Below are 27,009 nucleotides of genomic sequence, written 5' to 3' on the forward strand. Positions count from 1 at the left end.
TTGCATTTACACGTACAAGTCAAAGCTACGATTTCTTTGTTTAGGAGCGTTGTGATCTTCTTTTTTTTTGCATTTAAATGTACAATTCAAAGCTACGATTTCTTTGTTTATTAGGGTCGTGATGCACGCATTGAACGGTGATTTAAATAATTTCTATAGTTATCGTGTTTAGAATTTTTTGATATTTGAGAATTTTTATTCCTTACTAAATATTAGCCGCCCGACGCTTAGAGAGAAGTATCAATCGAGCTGGGTGTTTGTGGTGAGTATTCGGGAGTTTGAATTCCATTTTCGCCGTCTTCACTATTTTTGTTTTTGTTGGAATTCTCATCGGTTTTATATTTTTGAAGATTTCATAAGGTTTTATTTTCATCTTCCGTTTCCACTCACTATTTCATTTCGGCTTACTCTTCCTTTTCTTTTTCTTTTTTCTTTTTTCCGCCTTTGCTAATCTCGTGGAAATCCCATTTCTTGGGTTTTAGGAAAGAAAATGCTTTTGGGTGATTTCCCTGGAAAACGTAAAATGCGTTTTCCATAATGGGCTGATTGATTCTTTTTTCTTTTTTTAAAATTTCAACCGTTAAGGGCCATAACCAGTACATCCCGTATCAAAACAGTCATACCTCTGGCCATTACTGTTATCAAATATCTTGTTCCTAATAATTGCTTTGTAATCTGGTTTCAGGGATCTGAAAATGAGGGAAGAAGGTACTGCAATTGCAAAAGATGTTACAGAAGTAAGTTTTGCAATCAATGCCTCAAAATGATTTGCAATATTTCCTTTCTTCTTCTTCTTCTTCTTCTTTTTATTTATTTATTTTTTAAAATTTATTTATTTTTAAAATTTTTAAATTTAAATTTAATTTTTAAAAAAAAATCAGTTCTTCCATAGCTTCCTTCTGATTTGAATACTTCTCTTCATTTGTGAACAGTTGATTGGTGATACCCCATTGGTATATCTGAACAAAGTTGTGGATGGCTGCGTTGCTCGGATCGCTGCTAAGCTCGAGATGATGGAGCCTTGCTCAAGTGTCAAAGACAGGTAGTTTATTTCAGGGTCATTACACTTTAGGTTTCTTTTGGACATTAAGCTCTTCGTGACACTGCATACTTGCCATTTGGAACTTGAGCTGTGGAATGGGGTTTTCACACTTACCAAACAAATGACTATCTAAAATTTGAAGTCAACATTTTTAAAATAGCACAAGGTGGCAATATGCACTCTATTCGAAATGGAGCCTCAATGTTTCCATTATCCTAGATAATTCAATTCGCCGCACTTGCTACCATGTTGTCGTTGTTTCTTATATGGAATTATTGGGAATTGTACGTGAAGGGTAATGGTAGAATATGATGCTTTACATGTTTTTAGACTCGCAACTCTGATTGACTCAGTTGGTCTTAAGTCGTGTTGCCACTCGCTGGAGTCAGGGAGGATGTGTCAGCGCGACTCACCCAAGTTGGGGGTGACTCTGGTATTGAACCAGATTGGGTACTACCGAATCAGAATCGACTCGGATGAGTCCGAGTCTTAAAACCGTGATGCTTTACCTCCAATTGAATATGACCAAATACTCTCTGACTTTGCATTCACATATTCCCACTGGCAGGATTGGGTATAGCATGATCACTGATGCAGAGGAGAAAGGCCTTATCACCCCTGGGAAGGTTAGTTGACTTTACTAAAAGATCAGACACAGGCAATAGCATGCAAGAAGTCAAGAAGGTCTGAACGATCTTGTTGTCTTCGCTCATCGCATGATTACATGATGGATTGCAATGTGCATCTAGAATGAACATTTGAAAGTCTCATTTTCCCATGTGGTCAACAGACAGCAATTGGGATATATGGAGGACCTTCCATATGAATCTTGCTTGCAGCTTGGAGGTGAACAGCTCCAACTGGAAATTATACCTTGTTTGCATGGTAGAAGTCCCACTGACTGCTAACAAACCCACATTTCATTTAGTATCATACCTTATGATATAAAAATAAGACTACTGTTCTTACCCAAACCTATTTAACACACACATCAACCTGTTACTTGGTCTCATGTCCATGTAATTTGATAATGAATGCAATTAATGGTAAAAGGAAACATGTCAAGATCTTCTGTCTCTCATCAATGTTTTTCAGGATTCAATCTCTCATTGGTTATTTCCTCCTTTTGATTGCGCTTAAGTTCTCTTTGATGTACTCTGAATTTCACAGCAAGGTTCTATTTGGGAGTGTGTTTTATTTTTATTTATATTTATTTCACTTTTCTTCTCATATTTGATTGACAAAACAAGAGGGCATTTGCCAATGTGGTAATCTACTGTGATCTGTTCCATTATCATTTAAATTTCAAATGATTTGCTTTGGTGGTAAAGGTTTCCAACTAACATCTTTTTCATTGATTTGTGGGTGCTACACTGATTGCTGAAGAGTGTCCTGATCGAGCCAACCAGTGGTAACACCGGCATAGGGCTGGCCTTTATGGCAGCAGCTAAGGGGTACTGGCTCATCATTCCATGCCAGCCTCAATGAGCCAAGCTTGAGAGAAGGATCATTCTTCGAGCTTTCGGAGCCAAATTAGTCCTCACCGATCCAGCCAGGGGCATGAAAGGTGCTGTTCAGAAGGCTGAGGAATTGCTAGAAAAGACACCTGATGCTTATATTCTACAGCAGTTTGAAAATCCTGCAAACCCGAAGGTATCCTTACGAGTTGCTCTTTTACAGCAAGAAGTACTATGGAGATCCGAGATCCACATGATGACGGTTTTCTTTGAAGCACACGGATGTGCTAGATCCTGGCCTTAGATAGGTTCCTCTCTGGAACATTCACTGGCCTAAAAACTCAGGCTTGGTCAATTCATTAGGTGAGCTACACACATATGAGAATCGAGAGAAATGGATGGTTCTTAGACTAAAAATCAGAGGGTCCATATTCAACATACACATGGCCCACCTGATTTTTGGGCTAGGGCATGTTCAGTGTGATGCAGATCTCCCTAGTTTTCTCATTTAATAGACACTGCTAGTTGGAAAGACAAGTATTGGTTTGGTGTCGTCTGTGTAGATTCATTATGAGACAACTGGACCTGAGATCTGGCAAGGATCGGTTTGGAAAGTTGACGCCTTTGTTTCAGAGATTGGTACAGGCGGTACAATAACAGGTGCAGGGAAATTCCTAAAAGAGAAAAATCCCGATATTAAGGTTAGTATGATCTTTTACTGCTATCCAACGTTCTAATGCATTTCTGTGCATCCTGGGATTAGGGATATGAATGATAACCATCACCAAGTTTGTTTCTTGGTTACTTTATTTGGAGCAAATGATTCTTATTTCGTTGGTTTGGGGTCCATTTTTCTTTCTTTTATCTACATGGCGTGGAACCGGTTGAAAGTGCAGTTTTGTCTGGAGGGAAGCCTGGTGAGTTATTATGAGTGTTGTGTATTGTTTGAAGTCATTTTGTTCACAATTAGTTTTGTTGCATTTGTTTTTGAGCTTCTGATTTAAATTCTGTTTTTATCAATTATGGTTGAGATGATTTAAGTACACCTTCACCCCCCTCTCTCTCTCTCTCTCTCTCTCTCTCTCTCTCTCTGTCTTTTTTTTGCAAATTTTCTGACTGGACCGTGCAAGAACCTTCTTCTTCTTCTGCTGCTGCTGCTTCTTCTTTTATTTCTTTTCTTCTTCTTTTTTTCACAAAATAGGTCTCTTATTTTTCTGAGATGTGAATATAAACCTGTAGAGGAACTATGCGATTGTCGACCCAAGGGTTTGTCTGGTATTTTTGGGTCCTTAGGGGTCGTCTGGATGTGTGGATTATGGGGAGTGGAAACCATCTTCAATGGAACCAGGACCTTTCTGTAGATTGGCACGCCTAATTCAGATGGAAACCATATTCTCATTGAAGCTTCCACAAAAGCACGTAGTATAACTTCAATCCAAAAACCTATGCAAATTTCTATGAAATTTCCTTTCCATCCAAAAACTCTCCCTCTCCATCTTCCAGATGATCAAAGGTCCTTGTCAATGCTTAGACCTATCTTAGTACAATCAATGTGGATTGTTGATTTTCCTATCCATCAATCAGATGATTAGGATCATTTAGTCATAGTAATTTGAGAAGGATGGGCAATAAAAGGTGGGTCCCCACATGATGAATAGATGGATCAATGATTGGACCTTTTACAGTATAGTCAATATGGACCATCCACTCCTAGCCATTTGTCAAATGGTTAGTATCATCTGATTGAAGTGGTTTTTGAGCGGTAGGGACAATCAAAGATGGGCTGCACATGATGGACAACTTAGATCAATGATTAGACATTCTCTAATATCATCAACATGGACAAATCCATTCTCCTACCCATTGATCACATGGTTAGGTTTATTGGATCGAAGTGATATTTTAGATGGATGGGCCATCAAAGCTGGGTCACTGCATATGATGGACAATTCAAGTCAATAATAGGATCTTTTCAAGAACAATCAAATATGGACCCTACATTTTCCAACCTATTTGATGCGGACACGGGTGCATTCAAGGTGTACCAACGAAGAAAGCGCCAACCACAAGTGCCGTCCTTGTGGATAGGCGAATATTGAGGAGCTGAAGACCTTTCACATGTGATTGGACATATAGAAGACCCCACTTAGGGAAGACACATGTGAAGGAAGATTGGAGAAAGAGGACCGAGCGCCCAAACTTTCCCATACTTATGTTATTTGCACGTTTTTTGACTTAGTTAGCGGTCTTTTAGTAATCTTATATCTTTATTTGCTTATCCTAGGGGTATTTTAGTAATTTTATGTCTTTATGTGCTTATTTAAGTGGGGTAAAGCTCTAAACACGAATTTCAACTATTGATGAATGAAAAGCAAACCCTTTGGTTGCCTCCTTCCTCTCTTCTCTCTAATGGTGCTTCTTCTCTCCCCTTGATCTTCTTCTTCTAATTTCTTCTTGTGCCTCTCCAACTTCCTCAAGGTAATAACTTTCTTTCTTCTATTTTTTTTTGTTTTGGCTAATTCCTCTTCGATCAAAATCTTGAGAACCGATCTAAACCCTAAATCCCCAAATTCTCAAATCCCTAATCCGAGAAACTTCTTGGTTCTTCGGACTAGTGATCTTCATTGATCGATTGGGTGTGACCATGCAAGATCGGGAGGTCTCATCCCTCGCCGGATCCAACCTAAGTAGTAATTGAATTCCATACTCCATGGTTGTAGTGATGGCCCGCTCCATTGCATGTTTCCTTTATGATTTTCTCAGTTATGATGATTATTGTTAGAATTTTAGATCATTTATTCCTTTTATTTCCGCTGTTTAATTATCTCCATGAGCATGCATCATAATTAGGGCTGTCCTGCGTCAAATTTGGTATCAAAGCCTAGGCTTGCATGGTTTTTGTCTAGATCGAGTTATCAAATTAGGGTTTTGATTTTTAGGTTTAACTTGGGAAAGTTTCAAGTTTAGAAAGTTTTCAATTTTCGAAACTTTCCAATTTTAGAAAGTTTCTAATCTGGAAAATTTTCAGATTTGAGTTGTTTCCTGTTTCAACTTAATTGTGTCAGTTCATAGTAGTTTTGCATTCATCGCATTCATCTTGAAAGTCATAACACCTAGTAGTCTAGTTAGGTAGAGTTTGGTTCAAGTCTTCATTGTATGCCCACGAGAAGAGGTAGAGGTTTCGGACTTCAACCTACCATGAATAACGAGCAGTTATCTGAGCAACTTGCTCAATTGATACAAAAGATAACCGCCCTAGAAGCGAGTCAAAGGCGTGAGTTTGCCCGCCTTGAGAACCAAATTACCACCACCATGACTAAAGTGGAGCAACTAGAGGCGTCCCAAAAGGAAAACCCCGCTGTAGGGGAAGATGCGCACTCCCAAGTGGAAGGAATCATTGAAGAACGTGCTGCCACACGTGGTGGTAGTGAGGATAGAGATCGTGGTAACGGTCGTGGTGTGGTGCGAGAGGCACGAACCACATGTGGTCATCAAGACCGTTATGATCCAGATGAGCGTGCGATGAAGAGTGTGAGAGTTGAGGCCCGAGTTTTGATGGGCACTTGGATCCCAAGGCATTCCTTGACTGGGTTGTTGACATGGACCACTACTTTGAGTGGTATGGCATGTCGAAAAACCATCAAATGCGGTTTGCTAAGATGAAGCTTGTGGGTCAAGCCAAGCTCTTCTGGACCAACACCGAGCGTAGGGTAGAGAGAGTTGGTAGAGCCCCTATCACACATTGGTATGAGATGAAAGAGAAGTTGAAGGAGAAGTACCTTCCTCTCTCATACCGTCGAAGCTCCTTGACCAATGGCAATCCTTACGCCAAGGGTCGATGCGCTGACTATATCGCTAAATTTGAAGAGTATGTGATGCGATGTGATATCGAGAAGACCCTCTAGTAACGCTCTCGCGTTTTAAGACGGGCCTTTGTGCGGATCTTGCGCGAGCTTATCACTCGGCCCTTAACGGACTTAGATGAAGCATATCAAGTCGTGCGGGAGTTAGAGCAATCCGAAGGCTCCTGTCGTTCGTCGTTTTGAGTCCCGAGACTCCAATACTAGATCTAGTTCCCAAGGAACTAGACCTAATATTGGTAATCAACCTAGGGCACAGGCGACCATTCCGCCTAGGCCTAGGGAGGACAAGGGCAAAGGGGTTCTTGGTGCCGGTCCTAGTAACATGAGCCAAGTGAGGTGCTATGAGTGTGGCAACCTTGGCCACATGTCTAATCAGTGTCCTACGAAGAGCCGTGGGAGAGCCTTAGTTATAGGCGAATCCCACGAGGGTGGAGATGACCAGGGTAATTATGAAGTTGAAGAGTATCACCCTGAAGGAGGACTTACTGATGAAGAAGTGGATGGAGAAGCAACGCTTGCAGTAGTCAGGCGTGTGTTAGCTCAGTCTAGAAGTAGTGCTGACTGGCGTCGAAGCACTATCTTCTACACTATTGCCAAGTGTGGTGAAAAGAATTGTAAGGTGATAGTGGACGGTGGAAGTTGTCAGAATGTGATTTCCACTAGCACCTTAGATCGCTTAAAACTGAAATCCACACCTCATCCAGACCCGTATAAAGTTTCTTGGGTTGACAAGACATCCCTACCTGTCACCCAGCAATGTCTAGTCCCCATCGAGTTTGGGTCATACAAAGAGTCCCTGTGGTGTGATGTTTTACCTATGGATGTGGGACATGTTATCCTAGGTAGACCGTGGCTATTCGATAATGATGTCACGATCTTTGGCCGTTCGAATGCGTGTACTTTTATGTATAATGGTAAAAAGATCAAACTTAATCCCATGCCACTGAGAATACACTAGGAAAGAAGAAGGATGAGAAGGCAAGTGAGCCTAGAGAAATGGGAAATCCAAACCTAAGTCTTTACATATAATCAGTGTAAGAGAGTTTGGAAAAGAGGCTAAGGAGGATTCTATGGTGTATGCCCTTGTGGCTAGAGAAATTACACCTGAGGTTCCATCAGAGTTGCTCTGTGAGGTGACCTCGGTCCTGAAGGAATACGGTGATGTATTTCCTGAAGCTTACCGAATGAGTTGCCACCTATGAGGGACATACAAAGATGCCATTGATCTTGTCCAGGGTCTACTCTCACCGAACCTTCCTCACCACGGGATGAACCACTGCGGTGCATGCGAGTTGAAGAAGCAAGTTGATGAGTTTTACGAAAGGGTTTCATCCAAGAGAGTATGAGCCCGTGTGCCGTACCGCTTCTTATGCTTAAGAAAGACGGCACGTGGCGCATGTGTGTGGATAGCCGTGCCATAAACAAAATTATTGTCAAGTATAGGTTCCCTATACCTAGACTTGATGATATGCTTGACATGATGGCCGAGGTCCACTATATTCTCTAAGATAGACCTCAAGAGTGGATATCACCAAATTCGTATACGCCCCGGAGATGAGTGGAAGACGGCGTTTAAGACGAAAGATGGGTTGTATGAGTGGTTGGTCATGCCCTTCGGCTTGACTAACGCACCAATACTTTCATGCGGGTGATGACCCAAGCTTTGAGGCCGTTCATGGAAAAATTCCTAGTGGTGTACTTTGACGATATTCTTATTTATAGTACCACTAAGGAATCACACCTTGAACATTTAAAGAAGGTGTAGTGTCCTTAGGAAGGAAAAGTTGTACGCTAATCTTAAGAAATGTGCATTCATGTCTAACCAAGTTGTGTTCTTAGGATTTATAGTGTCATCTGAAGGGATGCAGACAGACCCTGAAAAAGTCAGGGCCATAGTTGAGTGGCCAGAACCAAGGAACATTCATGAGGTGCGAAGTTTTCACGGCCTAGCAACTTTTTATCGTCGGTTCATTAGGGGTTTTAGCACGATCATGGCTCCCATTATCGAGTGCATGAAAAAGGGAGAGTTCGTGTGGTCTAAAGCCGCCGTCAAGGCTTTTAAAGAAATTAAGGGCAAGATGGTGGAAGCTCTGTCATGCGTCTACCTGACTTTTCTACAATCTTTGTAGTAGCGTGCGATGCGTCTGGTGTCGGTATAGGTGGAGTGTTGAGTCAAGAAGGACACCCGGTGGCCTATTTCGGTGAGAAAGCTGAATGAGGCAAAACAAAAATACTCCACTTACGACAAAGAATTTTATGCGGTAGTGCAATCCCTGAGACATTGGCGACACTACCTCCTACCGCAAGAATTTGTTTTGTTTTCTGACCATGAGGCTTTGAGATATTTGCATTCTCAGAAGAAACTCAACCCAAGGTATGCCAAGTGGGTAGCGTTTCTTCAGGAATATTCGTTTGTTTTGAAACACAAGGCCGGGGTTGAAAACAAACCAGCGGATGCCCTTAGTAGGAGAGTGGCGTTGCTCAACTCCTTGAGTGTAGAAGTAGTCGGATTTGAGCAACTGAAAGATGAATACCCCATATGTCCTGATTTTGGGAGTACTCACGCGTCATTCTCTAATGACCAGCATATTATGGGTGAATATGTTCTTAAAGATGGCTTTCTTTTCAAGGGAGACAGACTTTGTATTCCCCGTATGTCCCTTCGTGAATTCCTCATCTGGGAGCTTCATTCAGGAGGGATAGCTGGCCATTTTGGTCGTGATAAGACCATTGCCCTCGTGGAAGATCATTTCTATTGGCCAAGCCTCAAGCGAGACGTAGCCAAAGTTTTAGGGCAGTGTCGAACATGTCAGCTGGCAAAGCAAAGAAAGCAAAATACCGGGCTGTACACGCCATTGCCAGTGCCACATGCTCCGTGGCAGGACATTAGTATGGACTTCGTGCTCGGGCTTTCCAGGACTATAAAAAAGCACGATTCCGTTTTTGTCGTTGTGGACCATTTTTCTAGAATGGCGCATTTTCTCCCATATTCGAAGACTTCAGATGCGTCTCATGTTGCTCGTCTCTTTTTTGATGGTGTGGTGCGTCTCCATGGGTTACCTAAAACCATAGTGTCTGATCGTGATGTTCGATTTACTAGCTATTTTTGGAAGACACTGTGGCACATTATGGGAACTCATTTGCAATTTTCTACTGCTTACCACCCACAAACAGATGGTCAAACTGAAGTGGTAAACCGTAGCTTTGGAAATCTTCTACGTTGTCTAGTGGGTGAACATGTTAAGACTTGGGACCTAATTTTACCAACTGCTGAACTTGCTTATAATGGGTCAGTTAATAGATCTACAGGGTTGAGTCCTTTTGAAATTGTAAGTGGTTATAAATCTAGAATGCCCATAGATCTCTTACCTATGTTTGTTACCCAAAGGTCTTCTGAGTCAGCCAATGCATTCGCACGTCATATTCATGATTTGCATACACATATTAGACAGCGGTTAAATAAGAGCAATAATGATTATAAAGTTTCAGCTGATTCTCATCGTAGAGTGCAAGAATTTCAAGAAGGAGACTATGTAATGGTGCGAATAAGGCCAGAGCGATTCTCTCAAGGATCTGCAAAGAAATTACAAGCGCGTAGTGCTGGACCATTCAAGATATTACAAAAGGTTGGGTCCAACGCGTATCGGGTTGACCTTCCACCTAAAATGAGCATTAATCCAACTTTTAATGTGGAAGATCTAGTCCGTGCCCATACTCCCATTATTGATACATCATCCCTTTCATGGCCTTTTTCAAGTTTGCTACCCAACCCCTTCCACCCCCTCCTCCACCCATTACCCATAAAGAAGCAATTGAGGAAATCTTGGATGACGAGATAGTATCCACGAGAGATGGGGGTTTCCAAAGGTATCTTGTCAAGTGGAAGAACAAACCATCGTCTGAATCTACGTGGCTGTCGGGCGACGCATTGCAGGGTATTGATCCAGATCTACTTGAGCGTTACAAAAGTTTCAACTCGTCGGGGTCGAGTTTTCTCACCCGAGGGGAATTGATGCGGACACGGGTGCATTCAAGGTGTACCAACGAAGAAAGCGCCAACCACAAGTGCCGTCCTTGTGGATAGGCGAATATTGAGGAGCTGAAGACCTTTCACATGTGATTGGACATATAGAAGACCCCACTTAGGGAAGACACATGTGAAGGAAGATTGGAGAAAGAGGACCGAGCGCCCAAACTTTCCCATACTTATGTTATTTGCACGTTTTTTGACTTAGTTAGCGGTCTTTTAGTAATCTTATATCTTTATTTGCTTACCCTAGGGGTATTTTAGTAATTTTATGTCTTTATGTGCTTATTTAAGTGGGGTAAAGCCCTAAACACGAATTTCAACTATTGATGAATGAAAAGCAAACCCTTTGGTTGCCTCCTTCCTCTCTTCTCTCTAATGGTGCTTCTTCTCTCCCCTTGATCTTCTTCTTCTAATTTCTTCTTGTGCCTCTCCAACTTCCTCAAGGTAATAACTTTCTTTCTTCTATTTTTTTTGTTTTGGCTAATTCCTCTTCGATCAAAATCTTGAGAACCGATCTAAACCCTAAATCCCCAAATTCTCAAATCCCTAATCCGAGAAACTTCTTGGTTCTTCGGACTAGTGATCTTCATTGATCGATTGGGTGTGACCATGCAAGATCGGGAGGTCTCATCCCTCGCCGGATCCAACCTAAGTAGTAATTGAATTCCATACTCCATGGTTGTAGTGATGGCCCGCTCCATTGCATGTTTCCTTTATGATTTTCTCAGTTATGATGATTATTGTTAGAATTTTAGATCATTTATTCCTTTTATTTCCGCTGTTTAATTATCTCCATGAGCATGCATCATAATTAGGGCTGTCCTGCGTCACTATTGGTAGCATTGTAGCATTGTTTTAAATATCTTCTAAAGATGAAATGGGTCTGGGTGAGTCATACCAATTTCAGTCTCTAGGCAAGTCACACGCCAAAACCTCTATTTAAAACCATGATTAGTAGGATTGTTGGGATCGTCCGTTCAAAGTATAGTTCAAAAACTCAAAACTCGACTTGATGTCCAAGTCGGATTAACTTGACAACTCAAGACTAGTGGCTGACTAATTGTCTGATTCACGATATGAATCATATGTTCCATATCAAAAATACAATATGAATTGTATACTAAAATCTCAAATCACATACAAATCGTCCAAATTTTATGATTCATATTGTGAATCTTAAGATTCTTATGAATCGTACAATTTGAATGTGACACATTTTGAGCGTCCCACTTACAATAAAAAGGGTCTTTTGTTTCAATATTTTGCTTCTTTTCCCCTTTTTTTAAAAAGCTATATGAGGCCTATCCCTCTTAAAATATTGCTTTACTTTTGTCTTCTCACGGGTTTTAAAGTAGAGGACTTGGGTTTGTGAATACCCAAGGTATCTTTCTCATCTCTCAACGATATCGAACGACATTTCTTCCCATGTGTTTCTACTTTCTCGTCAAAATGGTAGAAAAGGATATATAGTAATATTCAATAAAACTTTTCTTTTGGTTTTATTTGATTTCCAAAGTTTTTTTTTTTTTTTTTTGTAAAAACCCAACACTTTTTCCTTTCTTTTTTGTGTTTCTTCCTTTTTAGGCATTATTGTGAATATTTTGGAGGTTTTAAAGATGCTGAAGTTGAAAGATTCTAATGAGATTACATGTGACTATTGCTCTAACAAGCTTCCTTAATTAGTAAAAGCTACAATGATCATAGCTTTGTTAACTACTTAATAAGTCCTAATTGTTTTTGCTTGTTACACAGATTATTGAAGTTCTAGTTTTATCCTTTAGAGAAGAAAAAAATTTGAAAGTCCTGGTTTTAGTTTATGGGTAGTTGAGTATGATTAGGATTTTATATGAAGTTGTGTTATAACCAATAGGAACTAGTTTGAATTGAACTGCTGCAGTAACGAGTTCTGATTACAGAATATTTCTGCTGTTTTCTACATGCTTTCTGCAGTTTTCTGGCATGTGTCTTTTTTCCTTTGCAGTTTGTTGCTAAGAATTCAGTTTATTTGTGTAGCTTTCAACCCCAAACCCAAGAACAAGCTACACAGTTCTGAAAACCTTCTTACAGCTTTTAACCAGCCCAATCAAAGAAATCTTTTGTGCCAAATCTAAATCAATCTTTCATCACAAACTGTCCCTAAACAACTTCTATAAAGCTGGCTCTGGTTACTGTTAGTCAGTCCCTAAATTTAGCACCAATTCAATCCTAGTTACACTCCTTAGATCTGTCCAGTATTCGGCTTCAATCCAGTCCATAATTTGAGCCGACCCTCCTTTAACCCCAAAACAGTCCTAGAATCCTGCACTAAAATCTGCAACCATTCTGCTGGATTTCTGACCAAATTTTTCCACAATTAGTTCAATAACCAGCCTGTAATCTTCCCAAATCAACACCAAATCTGGCCTTTGAAGTTGACCACTCGTCTCAGCCAAACACAACCTTAATTCAGCCTTAATTCCAACTCCCACTTCAGTTAAATAACAGCCCTTATTCCTGCCCAAAAGATTGTCCTATTACAACCATCTTTCCAACCCCTCACAGCCCCTAAACTATGCCAAACCTGCACCTAAAACCCCATAAACTGCACCTAGACTTGCCTCTAAAGTCCAGCCTTTCTTACTAGTGAAAGAAGTCTGTAGTGGACAGGTTTCCATCATCAACTCCTACCAAAGTCCTAGAAGGACTGAGACAAAGGTGTCGTTGGGGTGGATTGATATTAGTTTTAAGTTGGAGGATGAGTTCTTTCCCACTTGGGGAGAATGATGCACTGCACCAATAATGCAATCTTCTATCATAGCATGCTACAGCCAGTGTTTGAAGTATCGATATCGCTACAAATTTCGTTGGCCAGATACATGGAAACAATATCGATATCGCTGATAACTGGAAACATTGGGGAAACATGGGGAAAATGGTGGAATTTTTCAGTGAAAATTCAGGTGATGCTAAAAGCACATATTTGCATATTTAGAAATTAAAAAATTGTAAAAAGAATGCATACATAATAACTTTCCATTTTATGGGGACCTAAAAGCATATGTTGTCTTAAGAATCAGTTCAACCATCATATCCATCCAACCATCCCATCTATCCATCCAAACATCCATCAATATTTCAGAATATTGATAGCACATGATATTTCGCCGAGAAATCTTTAACAACTGAAAAAGAAACGAAAGCTTGTGGCCTTGATGTTGCCCATGTTGCAATAACGATAATATTGTAATATTATTGATATTATCGTCGACAAATTGAACATTGCCTATGGTGATACCCTAGGAGCCTCGTCCGGTCCTAGAGGAGTTTCAGGATGTCTTCCCTGAGGATCTTCCAGACGAGCTTCCACCGATGTAAGACATTCAGCATGCGATTGATCTCGTCCCAGGGGCAACCCTACCAAACCTCCCTCACTACAGAATGAACCCCACAGATCATGCCGAGTTGAGGAGGCAAGTGGATGAATTGCTTAAAAAGGGATTCATTCATGAGAGTTTGAGCCCGTGCGCTGTGCTCGCGCTTCTACGCCCAAGATCACCATTAAGTATCGGTTTCCTATCCCGAGGCTTGATGACATGCTTGACATGATGGCCACCTCTACTATCTTTTCAAAGATTGATCTTAAGAGTGGTTATCACCAAATTCATGTTCACCCGGGAGATGAATGAAAAATTGCCTTCAAGACGAAGGACGGGTTGTACGAGTGGCTGGTTATGCTCTTCGGGTTAACCAATGCCCCAAGTACGTTTACGAGGGTGATGACCCAGGTGCTACGACCTTTTATAGGCAAGTTCTTAGTTGTGTACTTTGATGATATCCTCATCTATAGTACGTCCCCTAACCAGCACATCGAGCACTTGAGGCAGGTCTGCAACGCCTTGTGCGCAGAAAAGCTCTATGTGAATCTCAAGAAGTGTTCATCTTGACCTCCCGTGTTATCTTCCTAGGGTTCGTTGTATCGTCAAAGGGTATGTCTGCAGACCCTGAGAAAGTCAAGGACATTGTTAATTGGCTTGAGCCGCGTACCACACACGACATGCGAAGCTTCACGGCCTAGCTATGTTCTATTGGCGGTTCATCCGTGGATTTAGCTCGATTATGGCTCCCATTACAGATTGCATATGAAAAGGGAAGTTTCAATGGACTAAAAGCTGTGACATGAGCTTTCTCGGAGATTAAAAAGAAGATGATGGAAGCGCCAATCATGCGTCTACCTGACTTTACCAAAGCCTTTGAGGTAGCGTATGACGTGTCAGGAATTGCCATAGGCGGAGTGTTAAGCCAAGAGGGACATCCTGTGGCCTTTTTTAGTGAGAAGCTGAACGAGGCTAAACAATGCTACTCCACTAATGACAAGGAGTTCTATGCGGTTGTGTAATCATTGCGCCATTGGCGGCATTATTTACTACTGCAAGAATTCGTCCTGTTCTCTGATAATGAGGCCTTGAAATATTTGAGCTCTTAAAAGAAGTTGAGCCCTAGGCATGCCAAGTGGGCACAATTTCTTCAAGAGTACACGTTTGTGCTTAAGCACAAGGCCGTAAAAGAGAATAAGGTTGCTGACGCACTTAGCCATTGTATCATGATGTTGCAGTCCATGAGTATTAAAGTTACAGGCTTTGAGCAACTCAAGGGTGAGTACTCAAACTGTCTTGATTTTCGGATCATTTATGCGTCATTGTCTAGTGACCCGCCCTCGAGGAGTGCGGAGTTCGTCCTTACAAATGGATATCTTTTTAGAGGGGACAAGCTCTATATCCTACGCATAGCCCTCCGCGATTTTCTAGTTTGGGAGCTGCATGCTAGAGGGATGACAGGTCACTTTGGTCAAGATAAAACAGTTGCCCTTGTGTCTGATCGTTTCTATTGGACTAATCTCCAACGATATGTGGCTAAGATTGTAGGGCAGTGTCGGACACGTCAACTGGCGAAGCAGATGAAGCAAAATACAAGTTTATATACTCCTTTGCCAGTTCCACATGCCCCATGGCAAGATGTCAGTATGGACTTTGTGCTTGGGCTTCCCAAGACTATTCGTAAGCATGACTCCATACTCGTGGTTGTTGATCGATTTTCTAAGATGGCCCATTTCCTACCCTATTATAAGACCTCAAATGCCTCCCACGTTGCTAAGTTGTTCATTTAGGAGGTTGTACGACTCCATGGAGTACCTAGATCCATCGTATCTAATAGAGATACTAGGTTTACTAGTTATTTTTGGAAGACTCTCTGGCATCTTTTGGGTACAAGGCTTCAGTTTTCTTTGGCATATCCTCCCCAGCCAGATGGTCAAATAGAGGTAGTAAACCGTAGCTTAGGGAAGTTGTTAAGATGTCTGGTTGGAGACCACCACAGGACCTGGGACACTGTTCTTCCCACAACAGAGTTCGCGTATAATTCTTCAGTGAACAGGTCCACAGGAATGAGCCCGTTTGAAATTGTTTCAGGTCTTAGACCCCGAGCCCCCATAGATTTGATCCCCATGGCTACCCCACAGCGTCCTTCAGAGTTACGAGAGTCCTTCGCCCAACATATACATGCATTACATAGTGAGATTAGGAGGAAGATTAATTCAAGTAATGAACATTATAAAATTTCTGCTGACACTCACAGGAAATTTAAGGAATTTCAACCTAGAGATGACGTCATGGTTCGTATTAAGTCTGATCGGTTTCCACCTGGATTTGTGAAGAAGCTTCATGCCCGTAGCATAGGCCCACATAAAGTTGTAAAAAGGTTGGGTCTAATGCTTATGTTGTTAATATCCCTGCTATCATGGGCATCAGTTCCACATTTAATGTGGAAGATCTAGTTCCCTTTCACGAGCCATTACCTCTATCCATTAGTTCCCCTGTTTCTTCCCGGACCTCTCCTATATATGGACCTTGGCCACAGCCTGATCTTCTTGTACCTATCTTACCTTCTCTTCCACTTGCACCTAGAAGAAACGAGATAGAGGAAATTTTGGACTCCGAGGCGGTTTCCACTCACTCCGGGGGTTTCCAGAAATTCCTAGTCAAATGTAGGAACAGGCCCATTACAGATAACTCTTGGATCATAGAGGTAGAGCTACAGCGCATGGACCTTGATTTGCTCGGGAGATACAGGAGTTCACTTTCGCTAGTGGCGAATTCTTCCTACCCGGGGAGAATTGATGCAGATATCAGTGGTCCACCCTTTAGAGTGTACCAGAGGAGGAGGCGTCGCTGACAGAGTACTGGAGCGGAGGAGTTGATGTAGATGGACATTGGGTCCATCAGACCCATTTTCCTTTGCGCTACGAGTTTAGGAGCGGCATGACCGCACCTTAACCATAGATCTATGGGTCGGATTTCACACCCTACCACACGGGTGTTTTAGTTTTAGACGTTTTGTTCTTTTTTCTTGTTTCAGGGGTTTTATTGCACTTTCTTTAATTTTTCGTCTTTTTTTGTTATTTTTCTTTTTTTCAGGGGCTTTAGTGCACTTTTACTTTTTCTATAGCTTATATATACGTTGTGAGAACCCTATTTTCATTATTATTAAATGAATAGAAATTCGTAATTTTTTTCCTCTTTATCCAAGAGATTAGGGTTTCAGAATTGGCCCTTGGGTATTGAGGATTCCACCCCGATTTCAGGTTTCCTTCTTTCTAGATCTTCGAGGTGCAGGAAAAGGTAAGAATCATCCTCCTTTTCTTCCGACGACAAAAGGACCTGTACTTTCTTCATCTCGAACCCTTCATTCTTTACCTGTTCCGCTCCTCTGTGGATACCCCATTTCTAGTTTGAACGGAAAAGAGGGATGGTTAGTCAGTAGAATCAGATCTAAACTTGACTGTGGACTGACTTATGCTAGATCTGGGATATCCTCATATCCCTAGGTACTCCTTTTTTATTGTTTACGCGATTTAATGCTAAGGGGCATGATCCTGACAGAATGACCTCATCTTTGTGTTGAAATTTACCTAATCTCTTTAATTGGAAACGGTTAGTTGATTCGTGTATTTAGTTGAACATTCTTTAACCTGATTATACATGCATCTAGATTAAGTCATCATATGTTCCTGCATCACTCAGTCAAGACTCGGTTCTCATGATTTGACTTTACAGAACGCGACTAGCCAAGACTAAAATATTTTATTAGTTATAAATATTAAATATTAATGAGTCTTGGTGCTCAAGAGTTGAAAATACTGGACCGAGTTGCTCAACTCGACAGACTTTCGAGTTAATTTGAGTTTATGAGTTTAAAGAGGGTATGGGTACGTGATCCATGCCGACCATAACCAAATATTTCATATTAAAATTATAATTACAATTTATCAATATATTTAAAAGTTGATAAAAATGTAGCTGAATGAGATATTAATATTAGTTAAAATCACTTACAAACTAAATATAACTCGTTTTACCTTGATCCTGAGATTTAGGGGTAAACCCAAGTCTGACATCTACTAAAGTTCACCTCACAAATCTTGAAAGAAGAGATTTTCATTTTCTGTTAATGCTCCCCAAATCCATGGATTTGTAGTTTGATTCCCAAACAATAGATTTTGGAATTTGCCAAATCCAAATCCAATGTAAATCCATGAATTTACCAAATTCGCATTCTCATTTCGTTGGTACCAAACTGGCCTTAGCTCACCTGTCATGCTAGTTGTGGCTCTTGCTTGGTTATAGTGTGTGCCATGGTAATCAGAGTATGTTAGTGGGGGTGTATTAGGAATACCTGACACAAGGATGGTCGTGATGAGGTCAATCACCGTCTTCCTCAAGGGGATAATTACTTTGAATCCACGAAGCTCCTCTGGACTCCTCACAGAGATTCCTCGAATCCACAAGGAAAAATAGAAATAAATTCTAATAAATTCGAAAATAGATTGATTCCTCATAGAAACGAATTTACAATCCTTTAAATAGTGATAGCAAGCCTAGGAAGAAGTTTCAGAATCAAACTCCAACTCAAACTCCCTAAAAAACGAGACTTACTATAAATAGTAAACTTACTATTTATAGAAAGTCATGATTTCTACTAGACTTCATGGTTTTCGGCCAAAATAGTAAGTGTCCAATTTGGCCTAACTACATTATTCTCCTAATTTTTCTAAGCCCTTTTCATGTTGGGCACGACTCCTAAAGCTCAAAGGATCAAGAGTTATGATCGAACTAAAACTTACTATAAATAGTAAAACCGAAATTAAAAAGGACTTTCGACCGTCGATCTGATGGAATCTCGCAAATCCGACGTGGGCAACCTGGTATAACAGGGTTGGGTGGTTAAAGTAGCCTCTCCTGACCCAAAATCATATATGGTACGTCGAATAACTCATTCCGGATTGCCAGATATGCCTGTTTTAGGGTTCTGATGGTCTCGATCATTTCCACCTTTGATCGGGCCTTCTCAGGTTCATCTTAGACATGAAAGTGTCCGCGACCCACTCTACATTAGTCTCCTCCACTTTAAAAGAACTCGTCCTCGAGTTCTCGTCCCGCTTCGGTTCATGATACTCGGTCAGGTCTACGACGTTGAAAGTATGTGAGATCTTCATGTCATCCGAAAGATCAACAACGTGAGCATTGTCATTGATTTTTCGGAGGATCGGTACCGGTCCAATCTTCTTATTCTTCAACTTGTTGTAGGTCCCAGTCGGAAATCTCTCCTTACGTAGATGGACCATAACATGGTCGCTCACCTCGAACACCTTTTGTTGTCAATGCTTGTTGGCTTGCTCTTTGTACTTGTCATTCAAGGCATACAACTTGGCTTGTATATCTGCATGGATGCCCACGATTCGGTCCACCATATGTTTTGTTGTAATACTCGTGCTCGAGAGCTTGGGTAAATGGACCAAGTCAAGTGTGTGGCGAGACACTCAACCATAAACAATTCGGAATAGGGACTTCCTTGTCGTGCAGTTCACCATGTTATTGAATGTAAATTCTTCTTGAGACAAGGCTAAATCTCACTGCTTCGGTTTGTCACTCGAAATACAACGAGGTTTCCCAACATACGATTCACAACTTCAATCTGCCCATTGGTCCATGGGTGGTAGCCACTGCTGAATTGAAGTTGTGTACCGAACTGATTGTACAAATTCTGTCGAAAGTGGCTAATGAACTTCGTGTCATGGTCAAAAGTAATGGTCTTGGGAACCCCGTGTAGCCGCACGATCTCTTTGAAGAGTAGGTTCGCCACGTGTGTTGCATCGGTGGTCTTCTCACATACGATAAAGTGCGCCATCTTTGATAAATGATTTACCACCACGAACAATGAATCCATGCCGCGCTGTGTTCATGGGAGACCAAGCATGAAATCCATAGATAAGTCCTCCCAAGGACCATTGGGCACAGGTAACGGGGTGTAAAAGTTTGTATTCTAATATTGCCCCTTGGAGGTTTGATAAACATGGCAGCGTTGCACTTTTTTACCTACGTCACGTACCAATTGTGGCCAATAATACCGCTCCTTCACAAGAGCCCGCTTCTTGTCTCGCCCAAGGTATCTACTAAGGCCACCTCTATGTAGCTCTTAAATAATATGCTCTCTTATAGAACTTTAGGGGATGCACAGTCGATTCCCTTTGAAGAAGAAACCGTCATGCATATGTAGGTCACTGGAATGACCCTTTTGGCACCTCATCCATGCATCTTCGAAGTCTCCGTCCTCGGCATACAGCTCCTTGAGATAGTCGAAGCCAACTACCTCATTGCTTATTGTAACTAGTGAAGCACGACGGCTAAGTACATCAGCCACCTTGTTCTGTTGCCTTGACTTGTGCTTCAGAACGAACATGAATTCCTGCAAAAATGCAACCTATCTAGAATGCACACGATTCACGTTAGCCTCACTATTAATGAATTTGAGAGCTTGATGATATGTGTAAAGAATGAACTCCCTCTGAATTAAGTAATGTCGCCAATGTCTGGACTACTGCGTACAATTCGAGCTCATAGGTCGACCACTTTTTGCTTACATCACTGAGATTTTCACTGTAGAAGGCTACTAGCCTGCCTTCTTGAGATAAAAACTCTCCCAATTTTGACATATGAAGCATTACATTTGACCTCAAACAGTTTGTTGAAGATGGGAAGTATGAGAATCGGGGTTGTGGACAATTTGTTCTTGATTTCAACAATGCTCCTGTCAGCTTCGTTAATCCACTGAAATGGCCCCTTCTTCATGCAATTTGTAATTGGTGACATAATGGTGCTAAAATTCAAGCCGTGAAAACTCCATACTTCATGGATGTTTGTTGGAACTAGCCATTCCCTTATGTCTTTCACCTTTTCGTCGTCCACCCGGATGCCCGTGGATGTCACGATAAAGCCCAAAAACAACAACCTATCGGTCAAAAAGTTGCATTTGAAAAAAATTGAGATACAGCTTGTTTTCGATGAGTACTTGAAGGACCTGTTTGAGGCGTTACATATGGCTTGCTTCGTCCTAACTGTATATCAAAATGACATCGAAGTAGACTACTATGAAACGCCTAATGAATGGTTTTAAAACTTGGTTCATTAACCTCATGAATGTACTAAGCGCATTCGAAAGACCGAAGGGCATGACCAACCATTCATATAACCCTTCTTTGATCTTAAAAGCTGTCTTCCACTCATCACTTGATTGTATTCAAATATGATGGTAACCGCTCCTTAAATCCAATTTAGAAAATAATTTTACACCATCAAGCATGTCCAGCCTATCGTCCAGCCCTGGTATGGGACATATGTATTTTATGGTAATCTTGTTGATCGCCAGGCTATCGACACACATCCACCAACTCCCATCTTTCTTTGGAGTTAATAGGGCCGATACGGCGCATGGGCTCATGCTTTCTCGGATTAGACCCTTACGGATCAATTCATCCACTTACCCTTGCAGAATATCGCACTCCTTCGGACTCATCCGATAGTGAGGACGATTGGGTGAACTGGACCCCGGGACAAGGTCAATATGGTGTTGAATATCTTGCATGGGAGGCAATCCATTGGGAAGATCATCGGGCCAAATTTCTTTGAATTCATTCAACAATGGCCTTAAACTTGGAGGAATGTTTAAGGGCTCCAATTCCTCGCCCTTTACCACCACGGCGTACACCTTGTCAGTTTCCTTTGATTCCTCCATGAAATCCTAAATGGTTAGGAGGGAACTCCCCTCTACTTTAGAAGCTTCAAGGTGGTTCTTTGGTGCCATAGGGGCAAGGACCATTTTTCGACCATCATTGACGAAGACGTAAACATTATCTCATCCTCGGTGGATCGCATCATGATCCGATTGCCATGGTTGACCGAGTAACATATGGCATGCTTCCATGTCGACAACATCACAAAGTACTTGATCATTATAATTTTTACAAATTGAAAACGAGACAGTACCTTGGTCTCGTTCACCTTGGTCTCGTTTACCTTTTTTATCCAGCCAATCGAGTAAGGGGAAGGATGTTTTGATGTAGATAGCCGCAACTTGTCCACCATCACCTTCGAGATGATGTTCTCGCTACTGCCATTGTTTATGATTACATAACAGCCCTTGCTGTTGATGGTACACCGCGTACGGAATATATTGTGATGTTATATATGCAATTCCTTCCATGGGGTGTACAATAATTGTTTCACGACCAAGGATTCACCCTGATCCTCGGCCAACCATTATTCGTCTTCAGCTCCTTCCTTAGTTCTTTGTTCATATTCATTAAATCCAGGGTCTTCTTCAGCTGCATCACCTTCAGTGCCTCCTTCGTTAATGGTCAAGTGGGCTGCGGGGCATTGAGGGCGGGTGTTTGATAAGTGGCCTAGTTAGCCATAGCGGTAACAAGTGTTCGGCCTTAGCCCACCATAAGGATGTGGAATCTTACTCGGACCCGCTGTTGTGGGTGCTACATGTTGAGGCCTATATGGGCCGGGGCCGCTTCCCGTTTCACGGTCTGCGGTTGCAGGAGGTTAAGGACGTCCTCCTACTGGTTCTTTTTCTTGTGCCAGCACTGAATTTTGTGTGGGATTCGTCATGGGGGGCCAAGTTGAAGGATAAGGCCAAGTAGGGACTCGTGCAAGCTACATTTCTGCCCTACCTGCCTATTGAACCACTTCATCCACAGTTCTAACTGGGTGCATCTGAATTCGGTCCTGAATTGTCGATCGTAACCCACCTATAAATCATGCTATCTTTTGCAACTCGGTTTCTGACAGGTCATTTTGCATTGCCAACCACTAGAATTCTTCGGTGTAATCTGTGATGGTTCGATTCCCCTATTGACAATTTTTGTATTGCTGGAACAATACATGCTCGTAATCACTAGGAGGAATTGTGATCAAAGAAGGCATGTCATCCATGGCCATGATCGGATGGGCGCCTCGTTCTGTTAGGCACGTGAGAGTTATAATTGCTCCCACCATGCAGAAGCATCGGATTTTAATTTGAATGCTATTAATTTCATATTTTTATGTTTCGACACATCCATGTAATCAAAATATCGTTCTATTTCGGCTAACCAATCGAGGAAATCTTCTATACGTAATAAGTCATTAAAACTGGGAAGTTCGACCTTACCTTAATAGTTTCTTTCAGCACGATCTACTCGATCGCCTCCATGGACTGGTCGTCGGGCAAAGTCGCCATTGATGTCCTCGTTGCTGGAGCTCGACTCATCTGGGGAAGCCCTACAATTCACCTTCGGTAGTGCCCTATGGAAATTTGGGTTGTGCCGTATAGCAACCACGAGCAGCTAAACATTGCCTTAAGCTCGGGGTGGAATTAACGTATCTACAAGACGGTCGAGGGTTGCCTGCAACCCTTGCATGGTCAACTGACTCTCCCAATGGAAAGCTTTCATTTTTTCCAAAGGATAATGAATCCCTGGATCACCGTCCACGAGATTTTGGTCCATTCCTTCATAATTTGCCATCGGTCTGAGGGGAGTCCTCGCTCTGATACCAATTGACGCAGGGATGGACGTGATGAGTCAGTCACTGTCTTCCTCAATGGGATAATTACTCCGAATTCACGGAGCTTCTCTGGACTCCTCACAGAGATTCCTGGAATCCACAAGGAAAAATAGAAAAATAAAATAAAATAAAATAAATTCTAATAAATTCGAAAATAGATTGACTCCTCATAAAAACAAATTTACAATCCTTTAAATAGTGATACCAAACCTAGGAAGAAGTTTCAGAATCAAACTCCAACTCAAACTCCCTAAAAAACGTGACTTACTAAATAGTAAACTTACTATTTATTGATTGTCATGATTTCTACTAGACTTCATGGTTTTCGGCCAAAAATAGTAAGTGTCCAATTTGGCCTAACCACATTATTCTCCTAATTTTTCTAAGCCCTTTTCATGTTGGGCACGACTCCTAAAGCTTAAAGGATCAAGAGTTGTGATCGAACTAAAACTTATTATAAATAGTAAAAACGGAATTAAAAAGGACTTTCGACTGTCGATCTGATGGAATCTCGCAAATCCAGCGTGGGCAACTCAGCATAGCCGGTTGGGTGGCTAAAGTAGTTTCTCCTACCTCTAAATCGTAAATGGTACGTTGAATAACTCATTCCGGTTTGCGAGATATGCCTGTTTTAGGGTTCTGATGGCCCTGATCACTTCCTCCTCCGATCGGGCCTTCTCTGGTCCATCTTGGACATGAAAGTGTCTGCGACCCGCTCTACATCAATACCCTTTTTTAATGAAACTCATACTTCTGTGTAATTCCCAGATCTCAAGTGATGAAGCTATTGAAACTGCAAAGCTTCTTGCTCTCAAAGAAGGATTGCTGGTGAGTTTTCCTGCTGTTTGTTTTTGCATATTTATCTGGGGTGTGAAAGCCTGCCTTTTTTTTTCAGTTTTTCTTTTTACTTATCTACGATGATTGAGGGTGAACATACAGGTTGGGATATCATCTGGAGCAGCAGCTGCTGCTGCAATTAAGATTGCAAAGAGGCCAGAAAATGCTGGAAAGCTCATTGTTGTAAGTCCTATTATTCCCTTGTTTCTTCCATCAGATGTTATTTACTTCTATTCTGCTTTTCATATCCTTGTCTCGTCCTTCAGAAATTTCACTTTGGACTTTCCAGGAAGACATTAATTCAAATAAGAATATTGGTTGTTTTTCAGTTTTGGGTTTTTCTACAGATGCTAAAAATGAAATGCCCTTTCTATTAAAAGATAGTTACATAAGCTTCTTTTACTGGCTGTAACATTTCACAGGCTTCACTAGGACAACACCCACCAGGTGATGACATTGTTTTCTATGGTGTGGCCAACCTGATTTTGGAGAAGGTCATCTCCATGGTGCGGCTCACCTGGTGCATGTCTCCAATGTCTTATGCACATAGCCATGTGCAGAAGAGTGTGTGGGCTGTGTCAAACTAATGTTTTCAAGTGACAGCATGATTTTATATATGGTTGAAGTTCTACCATCAGAAATCAGCTCAGGTAGCTTCATGTTACTTGTAACCATGGCCTCAAAGCCTGAACTCAAAGGATAGATTGGGCCTACACTTGGCTTGACTTGGTTTTTAAATACAAATTCCTTTAAATTAAAGTAGTAAGAGATTTTTAAAATAGTTCCCTGATGAAAGCATTGGTTATAGACATTCTCTTCTATAGTGTCGGTGGTTAGTTTAAAATTCACCAGCTTCCTTTTACTTCTATTATAAGGAAATTTTTTTTCCATGGGTGACTGACATGGTTAGGGTCATCATGAGTTGCATCAAGTTGATTTGAGTTAGAGAACTAAATTGGTGACTCTTGTCAATTCGGGACTGAGCAACACTGATTTTGAGTTCCCTAGTTACTTGGCTCAATATGTCATCAACTCTTCTGAGTTTTGAATTGAGTCATCGAGTTTTAGAGCTATGCTTATAACTGAGAATCTCTATGCAGGTGGTTTTCCCCAGTTTCGGAGAGCGTTATCTATCTTCTGTGCTGTTCCAGTCAGTGAAGCAGGAGACACAGAACATGGTTTTCGAACCATGAAAGAAAGAGGTGCTCTTGGTTTGGTTTTTCTGGTTGTTTTGTGGCTCTCATTTAAAGTTCTTTGTCTTGAATAACATTTATGAAGCCATTGTATCAAAAGACCGTGCACTGATCATTAGAATTCCACCAAAAATAAAGTTGCTGTCAATTAAGTAAAAAAGAAAATTGAAAAAAAAAAAAAAAAAAAGGATAAAGAGAGAGAGAAGTTGAATTATAAGGTTCTTCTTCCTTGAGGTTGGATTGCATTTCTTTTAAGGGATAAGTCAAGTGTCAAGTGAATGGAGCAAAGCCTGAAAATTGCATTGATTGGGGGATCTTAGCCATCGGATTTAACCCGTTGAATTAGGAGAGTGACCATTTTTTTAAATTTTATTTTTGGTTTCCGCTGCACATTTGACAGCAACCAATTGAATGAATATATTTGTTCAATCAGTGTGATTTTCAGGGTTAGCTCCATCCACAGTGTGCCCTATCTGGATTGACATACATGTATGCTTGGTGGGTTCGGCATGAACAAAAGCAAGACTTGAACCCGGGTACTTTATAATTTTACTCAAAGGGCCTTTTGGACGCAACCTCCTTTGCAGAAGGGAGTTCCTTGCAACAGCCTAGTATGTATTGACTTTGTCAATCTACTTTAAAAATACCAAATTGGTTTTTATTGAGTTGGCTTTTTAGTGGTTATAGCTGAGGATGAAAATGGGGTTTGTGAAAGTGCATCCAAAAGCAGCATTGGAACTGAGGTTTGGTTTAGAAAGGCATTTAGGCATAGAATGCCAATTTTGAAGGTGTATCCAAAAAGGACTACAGCCTGTTCTCATTTATGGCACTGCATTTCCTGATTCTGATTTTCTTGGTTTTATGTGGATACCAATGTCCCAAAGCGTTCGAAATGTTGGTCCTTTATAATGCCCTGGAAATGGTGCTAGATTGGTCATTGGGTGGGCTGCCACACATGTATGTTGAATGTGTATTGGTTGTCAAATCCTACAAACTGTGTGGGAGGCCGAGCTATATACAGATTCATCTGATGGGCCCCACTGAATATTCCATGTATGAAAATCAGGCTGTGATTTTACAATCCATGTAACATTTTCTAAGTGGGCCAATCTGCATTAATATGGTTGTGATTTTCCAATATGGAAATTTTCAAGGCAGGACAGTTGGGATAATCAAACTATGGTCCACCATGCATTGAATCTTATATGTCAGAAAACTGTAGAGTTCCTGTGTGAGATGTGAGCTTTCCATCAAGTGAATTACATTATTGAGATGTTTTGGCATTAAAAAATAAATGAGGCCTTTACAAACCTGGGGTGGGCTAGTCTCAAAACAATTGAGAATGTATAGAAAAAGATTTTATAAGAAAAATGAAATTATTTGATTTTAAGGATTTCTTAATACGTTAGGGGAAACTCAAAATTTCACTCAATTGTTTCATATTTTCACATAAGCCTGTGCCTTTATACTTTTAGAGGAGAGTGATTTTCAGTGATTTTCGTGTCAAGTCAAGTTGCAGGCGGTTAAAAGTGCCTTCTTCTTTGGCGTCAAACTCTTATGATAGATCACAACTATTTTAAAAAGTTGCAGGCCAATCCAAAATCACTTAGGAACATGATATTTACCATTTCATTTTGCTCTTTAAATTTGACCACAACAATCCATTA

General features: G+C 41.1%; 1 pseudogene; it reads left to right on the forward strand.

The window, feature by feature from the left end:
* The first annotated feature begins 56 nt into the window (after nt 1-56).
* On the forward strand, nt 57-25,529 carry LOC131232870 (cysteine synthase-like; annotated as a pseudogene).
* The last annotated feature ends 1,480 nt before the right edge of the window (nt 25,530-27,009 follow it).

The sequence above is a fragment of the Magnolia sinica genome, chromosome 18 (genome assembly GCF_029962835.1).
Source record: "Magnolia sinica isolate HGM2019 chromosome 18, MsV1, whole genome shotgun sequence".
NCBI classification, from domain to species: domain Eukaryota; kingdom Viridiplantae; phylum Streptophyta; class Magnoliopsida; order Magnoliales; family Magnoliaceae; genus Magnolia; species Magnolia sinica.